The 11,389-nt window shown below is 46.0% G+C and overlaps 1 protein-coding gene across 1 annotated transcript in view; it reads right to left on the bottom strand.

Annotated features, from left to right (window-relative positions):
• Cryl1 (crystallin lambda 1) overlaps positions 1-11,389 on the bottom strand; it is a 119,450-nt gene that overhangs the window by 62,969 nt on the left and 45,092 nt on the right. The window lies entirely within an intron of this gene.

The following is an 11,389-nucleotide window of genomic DNA, read 5'->3' as shown; positions in this document are numbered from 1 at the left end:
GCTGGGAAAGCGCAGGCGTGACGCTGGCACACATCTGCAGGGAGCAACCTGCTGGTGCCAATGCTGGACTTTCAGAACGGAAAGAACTTATTTCTCTTGTGTTTGTGGTGGTTTGTCATGGGGGCCCTAAGGCACTGGTACAGGGGCATCCACTGGAGCTCTCTAGCCTGGCACTCCACCACCAAGAGCATGGGGCACACTCTCACCAAGGCTGCTTCAACAGTCTTTGAGTTTTACCAATGTGATAGGAAGAAATGCTTCAGACTTCCATGGATTTGAGCTCTTATGTATTGTATGTGAATCAGTCATTCATAACATCTGGCCATCTTGTTCATTTGTTTGTTTGGCTGGTTGGTTTTTGAGATAGGGTTTTTCTGTGTTGCCCTAGCTGTCTTGGAACTCACTCTGTAGACCAGGCTGGCCTTGAAATCAGAGATCTGCCTGCCTCTGCCTCTCAAGTGCTGGGATTAAAGACATGCATCACCACAGCCCAGCCAACATCTGGCCATCTTAACATTGCACTTCTAGTATCTTTGTTTCATAGAAGTTCTTTATGCATTAACTTTTTGTTTGTTTTGTTTTGTTTTTGAGACAAGGTCTCTCTATGTAGACCAGGCTGGCCTTGAACTCAGAGATCCCCCTGCCTTTGCCTCCCAAGTGCTGGTGTGTGCCTGGCTACATTACCTTTTTTGAAATGTGTTTTGCTATTATATATGTTCTCCCAAAATGTCATTTACTGTCTGGAAAGTTTTTTAATCTGATATAGATTAGTCACATTTGTTCTAGATTCCATTTCACATCAGGAAATCCCAGACTATAATAAAACTATATAATAAATATAATATAATAAAACTATAATAAAAAATCAAGAATATAATAAAACATTACACATTAAAAAAAAAAAACCTCTACAGTTGGCCACCTTCACCATCACCTGAGAGAAAAACTCACAACTCTTTTCCAAATGACAATGATGCTTTCTGCCCAGAAGTCCCTACAGATAAATCCTTTAGTCAATTAAATTTTTTTCAAATGTTTATTTCATATTTAATTTGCTCTTATTTTTCAATGACAGAGAAGTTGAGAACCCCATATCTGAAATACGTGGGACCCAGAAGTGTTTGGGATTGGGGCATTTTTCAGATTTGGGAACATTAACTTACACATAATGAGACACCACGGTGATGGCATGCCTGTCTAAATGAGAAACTGGGTTACTGTTTCATGTATACCGTGATCTGGTCTAGATCTAGAATGTCTCCCCAAAGACCCATGGAAGGGTCACCAGCCTGTGGAGCCACTGGAGGCTACAGAACCTTTACACTGTGTGGCTTTCTCTAGGGAGTCTCTTTCTGTTCAGATAGAGAGGGTACCCGAAGATCCCAGATCAAAGAAAGGAGAGCATCCAAGTCCAGTTTGCTAGACTACTAAGTTTACAGGGGTTTTCTGCAGGCACACCAACCACCCCAACACGGATGATGCCTCAGTTTACCACTGGAGCATCCCCTCTCCCAGCAGCTGTTTACCATTTACATGACATCGGTAAAAAGACTCTGTGAGTCTTGGGGGTTGCATGATCTATGTGCCTCCTACCTCCACCACCAAAAAGGGAATGCGTGGAGACAGGCTGTGCCCTGCTCCACGTGACTTCATGTTGTGTGAAACAGAAGTTTTCAGGCTGTGTCTTGCCCTGGGACCCCATTTTGCACTCAGCATTTGGCTCCATTTTGAGTGCAGAGGAGGGATGACTGCATCACATTGGGCACTTAACATCATGTACGAGGCACCGAGTGATAAGCAGCTTATCACGACAAGTAACCTTACCAAAACAGATTGGAGACACATGGGCATATGGTGCATCAAAACCCTATGTGGAGAGACAGGTCTAAGAACTCACCACATGCCTTTACCTGGACCCTACAAGAGCGAGCCACCTAATGTGATGGGTATGTCCCCAGCCAACCTGTTATCTGACCACCAACATGTGCATCAAGGGAAGGCTAGGCAGACAGCTCCCATGTTCTCAGGGCTTCATCTCCGTGCAGCCTTACACCTTGCCTCCCACTGTTTACACGTCAGCTCTGTGGACTCCGGCAGCCCTCCAAGCAGTATGCCTCTCTCTTACTGAAGCACCTGCGATGACTCTCTGCTTCTGTCCCAGCAAGGCCTTCTTGGAACTCTTCCGACCTCTTAGCCCCTTTGTTGCCATCCTATAATCTCCATACATATGGAGATAGATAGCATTGTGTGAGGTGATCTTAGAGTTCATTCTAGCAATTAAGATTAGAAGAAAAAGAACCTGTTTGCCATTGGCCAGCTATCAAGGGATAGCAAGACTACTTGGCAAACTGCAGACAGTAAGAGGTACCTTGTGAATTTATTGTTATTTCATAAATTCTGAAATTGTGGGAAGACACAAAGATGCCTGCTGTGTTTGGGGAAGAAAAGGCTACACAACACTTAAAAAGATGGGTTCTTGGGAGGAAATTAGTCACTGGGATTGCGTCCCAAAAGGGTATGAAGACCCTGGTGCACCCCGTCACACCCTCCCCCGCCACTCCAACTTCCTGGCTGCCATGAGTGACAAATCTCTGCTACACACTCTTGAACTGACAGACTGAGATGCAGTAAGCCCAAAGCGGCAGAGTCAAGTGGTCATCGTTACATCATTAGACCCTCTAGCTGTCCCCTTCTCTGTCAAAGCTCAGTCTCTCCCTCTCCAAGAAAAGCTGATGAGAAGCATTCTGTGACCCTGCAGGTCTTGTAGAGTTCTCGCCCTCCCTTGCAACTACAGCATCTTCCTGCCACTGCTCAGACTCAATATAACCTTGAATTATCTGTGGTGCGGGTGTGTGTGTGTGTGTGTGTGTGTGTGTGTGTGTGTGTGTGTGTGTCTGCAGAGACCAGAAGAGGGCATCAGATCTCCTGGATCTTGTGAGCTGCCTGATAATGGGTTCTGGGAACCAAACTGGGGTCCTTCACAAGAGTATCAAGTGTTCCTAACCTCCAGACCATGTCTATACCCCTATAACTTTACTTTTATGGATGCCTTGTGACTTCTAAGTAGGCCTGTGGTGTAAAGACATGCCCCCCTTAAAATAAGCCTTATAAGAGCAAGAAACTATACCGTGCTCCCCGGGATCTAAAGGGAACTGTCAGAACTGAAGGATCTGCCCCCATCTCTTAAGGACCCCACTGCATGACCCGATGCTACACCTTTCCTGCTCCATAGAACTGAAGGAATCGAAGGCTCTCTCTCCTTTAAGACCCCACCGTGCTACCTGTGGTGTGCTACTGTAGCTATCCTAATAGCCTGGGAAGTGACAGCCCTTTCCTTTCAGGACCATCAATCATCACATAACCTCTCTCTCCAAATACTCTCCCATTTCAAGGCCAGATCTTGCCTGCCTGTGACCATGAGCTTCCTCTACTAAAGCTCACCTACAGGGTAATTTCATTTCCTCCTCCTTTCTGTGAACCACTATAACATCGTTAGCTCTAACAGGCCCAAATAAAACCTCGGAGACTGAGCTTAAACTAAGCGCTCCTCTGTCTACACTGACAGTCTCAGGCATGTTGTCCCAGTGACAGAAGCTCACTTACATGCGCCTTCTGCACATACCCTGAATTATTAAGCATACGTATGAATGGAATAAAGTTTTATAAGAAATTATTGTAAAATTTTTCCATTTGTGCTATCTTGTGTCCATACTCAAGAAATTTGGAGTTAGGGAACATTCTGGATTTTAGATTTTTGGATTAGGGATGGTCAACTTATACCAACAACAACAGTTTGTGTAGAAAGGCAAAATCATTTCTTTACCAGCCCTTCCCAGACATTCTAAGGCAGACAATAGCTGCAATTTAAAGGATTCGGACTTTTAAACATCCCAACTATTCACCAAGTTTAGCCGCTAAAGGACGAATAAACAAAAGTGTCACAGCAGGGAACAGCTTGAGCAGAGCCAGAAAACTAAGCTAGGAGTCACAGAATCCCACAACTACTCCCCACCCTGCTGACCCGCTGTGTGAACTCAGGCAAGTCACTCAACCTCTTTGGACCCCTGAACCTCAGAGAAACAAACACACCACGGTTCAGCATTGAACCAAAACACTTCAGTGTGCAAGGTTTTCTGGGGCTGGGCCGGGGTGAAGAGTTCCTAAGGACCCCTCTGGAACAACTGGGAGGTTAGGTTTCATTTTCTCCCTTAAGAAAGGAAAGAGCCCTTAGCAAGCATTTGGAGACCCCACTCCCCTACACACACACACACACACACACACACACACACACACACACACACACACGAGTCAGAAAAAACAAAGGCACAAAGGCAGACACAGATCACACTGTGGTTGTGCCACTCTCAAGCAGGTGGGCTCACATCACTCCTCTTGTACATTATTTTGGACATCTCCTCTCAGCACAGACCTGGCACTAGCCCATAATGAACTTATCAGATAGTGGCAGTCATGATCCTCGTGCCTCCTGAAGTCAGGACCTCAAGGGCTCCCAGCTGTCCTACTGGCAGAGGCAACAAGAAACTTTTAAACAAGCATTAAAAAGCACAAGAGACAAAGAAAAATGTTGATAAATTCAGCCGTATCAGAAATGATGATTTATGTGCATAAAAGGACACCGAGAACACAGCAGGGCACTCTTAAAACAAAGGATTTAGTGCATAAAATACAAAAGCAGTTAGCATGAATCCATTAAAGAACTGTTAGAGGATCTTCCTTAAATGGGCCAGACAGGCTCTATACCACAGGCAGAGAAGGATTTAAAAAGCTGCTCAAATACTCAGTCTTTCAGATAAAGGAAGCACAGATTACAGGACCCTCACCAGAATGGCAAACATCTATATCTCTCAGGTAGCTCTGGTGAGAAAATGAATTTTGGTGTACTCCAGAAAATTGTGTGTGTGTGTGTGTGTGTGTGTGTGTGTGTGTGTGTAAGTTGTACACATGTGTACTTAATTATTCCGTATCTTATTCCTGCAAATACAAACATTTATACATATGTGTATATGTGTGTGAATACTCACTAAAGTATTCTTATTATTTAAATATAGTATTGTATTAATTCTTTGAGAATTTCATAAATGTATAAAATGTATTTTTTTTTTTTAAGACAGGGTCTCATGTAGCCTAGGCCGGCCTTGAACCTCCAGTCCTCCTGCCCCTACCTCCTGAGTAATAGGATTACAGGCAACTCCCACCATGCCTGGCATTTGGCATTCTTTATAATTCAACTTACAATAAGCTAATAGTTCTAGATACCTATCAACAGAGATTAGCTATATTTTGCAATATTTAAGCATGGCAATGAATGAAGACAAGCTGTGGAGTAACACAGAAGGAAATCACTCATATAAAATCCAAAATCACCCAATACAAACTATGGCTGCATTCACCTGTAATAAGAGCAAACAGTGGGGCTGGGAGTAAACATCAGTGCAGAGTTCTCACCTGGCATAAACACAACTCTGGGTGTGAACCACAGCGTGCACACACACACACACACACACACACACACACACACACACACACACACACTATAAGCAGCCACTGTGGCTCACGTCAGCCATCCCAACACTTAGGAGCCTGAAGCAAGATGACTGCTGTAAGTTCAAGGCCAACATGGGCTACATAGTGAGTTTCAGGCCAGCCCAGGTGTAAGACCCTGTCTTAAAAACATAAACAAACAAGCAGAAATACTCAAAACGAGAAATTTCACATCTGGCCAAGACCCTCTATCTGCCGCTGTCTAGCCCAGAAATCAAGGCACTGCCCCTGCTGCTCTCTGGACAGCTGAGAAGCTAGCCTTCTGCGGCTCTCACTCTCTGTCCCCCAGCAGCGGCTAGCCAGTGCTTCCTGATGCACAGGTCCAAGACAGCCTTAAACTAAAACTTTACTTTTATCTAGTGCCTTCGTGCCTATGACACCTGGCAAGTCGGCCAGGTCACATGACATGAACTTCCCCCTGAAACCTCCAGGAACAAGAAACTCCTTTGTCCTCCAGAACTGAAGACCCGTCCCCTCCAGGACCCTGGCTTGCTGTTTTTGCGGCTCTGTCTAAGGATGTCTGTCTCTGCACCTGAAAGCTTGCCTTCCCATCCACGGCCCCATGGGGCTGTCTGTGGCAATGATGCTGTAACTGTCCTAGCAAAGCTCTTCTGAAGGCTGATTGGTCTCCACTTCCCTTCTGCTGAACCTATTAAATCTCTACCTTTTATTTAACGTCATGGAGTGATCTTTTGAGGACAAAATAGACCTAAAATAGGCAGCCATATTTGTAAAGTTGGGTCTTTAATTCTTTAATAACATTTTTACTGTATATGTGTGTGTGTTTGTGTGTGTGTGTGTGTGTGTGTGTGTGTGTGTGTGTGTGTGTTCCCAAGCATGCAGACATGCCATGATGCACATGTGGAAGTTAGAGGACAATCTGTGGGAATCAGTTCTCTCTTCCTACCACGTGAACCCTAGGGATCCAACTCAGATCGCCAGGCTTGGCAGCGAGCACCTTTACCTGCTGAGCCGACTCACCAGCCAGCGTTGTTCCCTTTGTTTTGAAACCTGAGGTACCATTATGTTGCTCTATATAGTTGTTTTGTATGGCTAGAATCTTTCATTAAAAATGCCACAGGCCCCACCTTAAAAATACTTGGAGAAACAGACATCACTGCCGTGACAGGGAGGCCCTTTATCTACGTTAAAACACGTTAACCACTTGAATTTCACAGAAGAAGCTAAATTGCTGGAATTCTCCAGTTTTGCAACCAGTGAGCCTCCTCTTGATCCCATATCTCCTCGGAATTTATTTTTCATGTCGAAACCATGCCTCAGCTATTCAACCATCTTTGGTATGAACCCATGACCCCTGGTAGGATTCACATCCCTGGCCGTCCACAGAACATACTAGAAGCTGTCTTCCGAAGCTCCTTTCTAGAAACGCCTCCTTCTTTCCTGTGCCTTGTCGCTGGTTCCTAGTGTGCTGGGTGAGAAAGCTGGATACGAGGCATCCAGAAGCTTGTATATGAAATCAGGATGCAGAGAGAGCTTACTTCCGCGTCTGCCCGCCATGGACAGCACCGCTACCATAACCCACGTCCACGGCCAGGTTTCTCACCTAGTCCCCAGTGTCTGCCGGGGATACAGCAACGGCCTATTTTCTGGAGCTCTTTGGGGGCTGTGGAAGTCGTAGTGCATAAACGGCATTTCCTTCAGGAAATAAACCACATATCACATAGAAAAAACAAGTTCAAATTTAGGAGCTTGCTTTTCAGTATATCCATCCATGTCATTCAAATCCAAGCCCAAGAGTGATTTATAAATACAACTACTTTAATCTTCTTTATATGCACCTGAAGACAGACAAGCAATATTTCACATCCCCATCCTGCAACCGGGTTTTGAAAGCAACCAGAAAGCCTTGTAGGTCAAGTCTGGGCCAACATGCCATTTCCTGTAGTTACCAGTCAAGTACTTTCAGTTACAAGCGCTCAAACACCTAATCCAACCTGCCTGGAACAAAGAAGAAATTAGCTGGTTCACCACACAGGAGGGCCAGACCTGGGGAAACTTGGGGTGCAAGTCCCATAGCAGCTGCAGTTTCTCTCAGCTACACCTTCCTTCTTGTATCCTCTCATCATGAGGCCAAAGGTAAGATGTCTACAGTACTCCTTGCCTTCAAAACTGTGAGAGGGGGCACGGGGTGGTGGTGGTGGTGGTGTCTGTCTGTCTGTCTGTCTGTCTGCAGGAAACTTGTCAAGGTCTGGATGGGGCCCTTTTCCTCCTTGCACCAAGGCCTGGCCTCCCAGGAGACAGAAAGCCATGCTGGCAAGGCATGGGTTCTCCCACAGGGGCAGAGCAGGTCAGATCCATCCCTACAGCCTTTATTACACCAAAGTGAGTCTGAACACAATGTAAACGGGCCTTGAGGGGTGTCTCAGTCCATCTCCTATGGCTAACAACACAATACCACAGACACGGAAGAGCTGAAGGCAAAGAAGTTTTGATGCAGCTCACAGTTCTTGCCGTAGGTTGAGGAGCCTCATGTGGTGATGGCCTCCTTGCTGGCCGAGTTGAAGGTATCAGAGGGTATTAGGTGTTTAGAGAGAGGCCTGGCCATGCTGGCTTATTTGTTTATTGAAACAGTCTTGCCATATAGCCCAGGTTAGCCTTGAACTTACAACGATCACTCTGTCCCAGTCTCTGAATACTGGGATTTCAGGTGTGTACTGCCCCATCTGACCCCAGCTGGTTTTTAAGGCAGACCCACTACTGAGACAACCCATTGTATGGGTAGATTGATCCACTTATGAAGGGAGGGCCCTAGTTGCTTTTGAAAGGTCTCACTGGTCCCACCTCTTACTATCTCAAAATAAAGATTAAATTTCAACGTGAGTTTCCGGGGACAATGTAAATTCAAAGCATAGCAAGAGGACCTCAGCATTTAGAGCACATTGGACAAGTTTAGGTTGGAGGTCAGTCTTTTATACCTACTGGCCCTGGAGAAGGCCGTTGGCTGAAAGGCCCTAAAACATTGGTACAGAGCTAAGCCATCTGCCCTATTGGCAGTCCCTCATCTCTCACATATTCTGAGAACATGTGTGTAAGAGCATGTGTGTCTGGTGCTCTTGGGCCTGGGGTGCACAGAACGTTCCAGCATGTGTGTAAGAGCATGTGTGTCTGGTGCTCTTGGGCCTGGGGTGCACAGAACGTTCCAGCATGTGTGTATGTGTACCATGTGTGTCTGGTGCCTGTGGAGGTCAGAGGGCATTGGATCCCAGGAACTAGAGTCAGGGTGGGTTCTGGGAACCAAACCCCAGCCCTCGTAAATGCAACAATTGCTCTTAACTCTCTTCAGCCCCCACATAAGCTCTTTTTGAAGCAAACAAGACTTTTTTCAAATAAGATTACATATTCAATAATTTGTTCACTTTGGTAAAACTGTATACAAATACAAGAAATGCACATAGATTAAAAAGACACACACAAAAAAACTATAGTAATGACTATTCAGGTTACATATCTCCTGTCCTAAAATCTTGGAGCAAGGAGTGTTCTGCATTTCAGTTTCTTGGGTTTAGAACATTTGCATAGACTTTGATGGCTGAACATCTCTAATTCACAAATCTCCAAGTCTAAATGCTCCTGAATCTCACATATTCTGAGCATTATGAATTTTGTAGTTTCAGACTGGAGATGCTCGAGATGTTGTAGGACGTCGGTCTCTGATGACAGCGACAGCAGAGCAGATAGATACCACACTTGCGTATTTCTAAGCCTGCATATGCGCCAAGCGGTTCTTTCCTCCTTGCTGCAGCGTAAGGGGGAGTCCGCATTATCTCTACCTCCACATGCAAAGGGGAGGCTAGCTGTGCCCAGACCTTTCTCTCCAGCACCGTCTGCACCTCTAGAAAGAGGGGGTCCAGCAGGCTAAGGACAGAGCGGCTGTCCTCAAGCATACTCCTGCCTCACTAAAACAACCCTTTTAGAAATGTCCAGTGGGGAGAGGACACCCTACTGGAATGTTCTGTGCACCCTAGGCCCAAGCAGCCAGAGAAGTGTGTGGATTCTGAGTTGCCGAGAAGGATGAGAACCCCCCAGGGAACCTCTGGACTCTGAGTGGGGCCAGGCAGGTGAGAGGAGAGGAGCCAGAGCTGCAAACCGGAATGGGAGCCAGCTGGCCCCTTGGCATTGGGGAGGTGGATCCTCTCTATATTCCCTACTGGGCTTCCTTATGTGCTGGTAGGATTGGGTTTGGGACAGAAAGAGGCTGAGTCAAAATTACGACCTTCAGTCTGATTCACATCTCCCCGCTACTGACCGAGGTATGGAAGGAAATATTCCACTTTTCTCATCATGTGAAGGGAGATAGCGTGAAATTAGTGATGCGTGGCCACGGACTGAAGAGTCAGCAGGCAGAGCACACAGGTCGGCTCTCACAGGGGCCCGTCAGCACGCTCTCTGCTGCCATAGTATTTTATTTTAAGGATTCACTAGGCTGGTACACTTGATGTGGAAATTTCTAGACTTTGAACCACTAGTGAATCATTCAGACAAGAAACATGGCTTTTCCCCCCCACTGCAGGGTGGAATCAAAGCCCATCAGGAAGCTAAGAGCATATCTGGATGGCAAGGCCATGGTCCCGGGCCTGCCTCCTCAACACAGTAACAAGGTCTCTGTGACAAAGCAACAAGCATGCCACCAGAAATCCTGGTCACAGTGTTACTAGGAGGAGCACAGGGGAAATAATGCAGAGACTGGAGGAGGAAAGGCATAAAAGGGTGGCATGGGAAGTAGCCGGCTCAGGGTAACTGATACTTCAGTCCTCATTTTATCATTGTTTATACAACAAAACAATGACTCCCACATATTCCAATGTCTTCTCAGGAAAGTACCACAACCAAGTTCATTGTTTGTAAGAAAAAGAGAAGTCTCTTGCCGCTCACTCACAATGTTATTAATGAAAGGCACTGGTTTCCCTGAGTTTCTTAATCTCTAGGGAAGGGATCCCCTGCCTGTGGGCTGGGGAGAGAGTAGCCGCCAAACAAAAGCATCCAGCACAAAGAGAACAGCACAGTAGATGGTCCTGAGCTCTGCAAAAGACAACAGCTGGATGCTGACAGCGGCTGCTGGGAACTGTCCCAGTTACGGGATGAGACAGACAATGAGTTTGGGGCTTGTTTGCTTGCTTGTTTGTTTGTTTGTTTGTTTTGGGGGTTTGTTTTTTAAGACAGTATCTTGATCTGTATAGCCCAGGCTAGCTTACTATAATGACCCATGATAACTGATCTTGAGATCCTCCACCTCAGCCTCCCGAGTACTAGGCTTACAGGCACACACTGCCATGCCTGGCTCAATAGAATTTTAAGGGACTGAATGTATATTTTTCATGATTCCACTTTCTGCCATAACTGTAGCTTTTAAAGCGCTCACTCGGTGACTCAGCGCTCACCTGAGGTTCCAGCAGCAGTCACATGATGCCCACCATCCCTGCTTTCTCCGGCTGCAGGTGAACTGTGAACTCCTCTGCAATGGCTAAGTTATGAAGACCGTTCATGTTCCACAAACAACAAACTAATAAAGCAGAGGACAACGACAAATGGCTTGACCCAGCCCTGGTAACAACACACATCATCCATGCACGGCGTCCTCATTTGGGTAAATAACTATAATTAGCCATATTTTTTCACAACCAAAACATATATCTCAAGGTTTAGCTTAAGGAAAGAATAAGAGGGAAAGTTGGGAGAAAATAAGTGTTCCTGGCCCTTCTCATACACCAGTCGCCACCCCGGTTCCCCCAACCCCGAATGGAATTTTGCTATTCAGTTCCCAGCAATTCCAGATAAGGCTACTGTCGTGTTCAGAAAATGGTACCCA

Source organism: Peromyscus eremicus, chromosome 9 (assembly GCF_949786415.1).
Source record: "Peromyscus eremicus chromosome 9, PerEre_H2_v1, whole genome shotgun sequence".
NCBI lineage: Eukaryota > Metazoa > Chordata > Mammalia > Rodentia > Cricetidae > Peromyscus > Peromyscus eremicus.
Note: the sequence above shows the minus strand (reverse complement) of the source record. Positions and strands in the feature narration are given on the sequence as shown.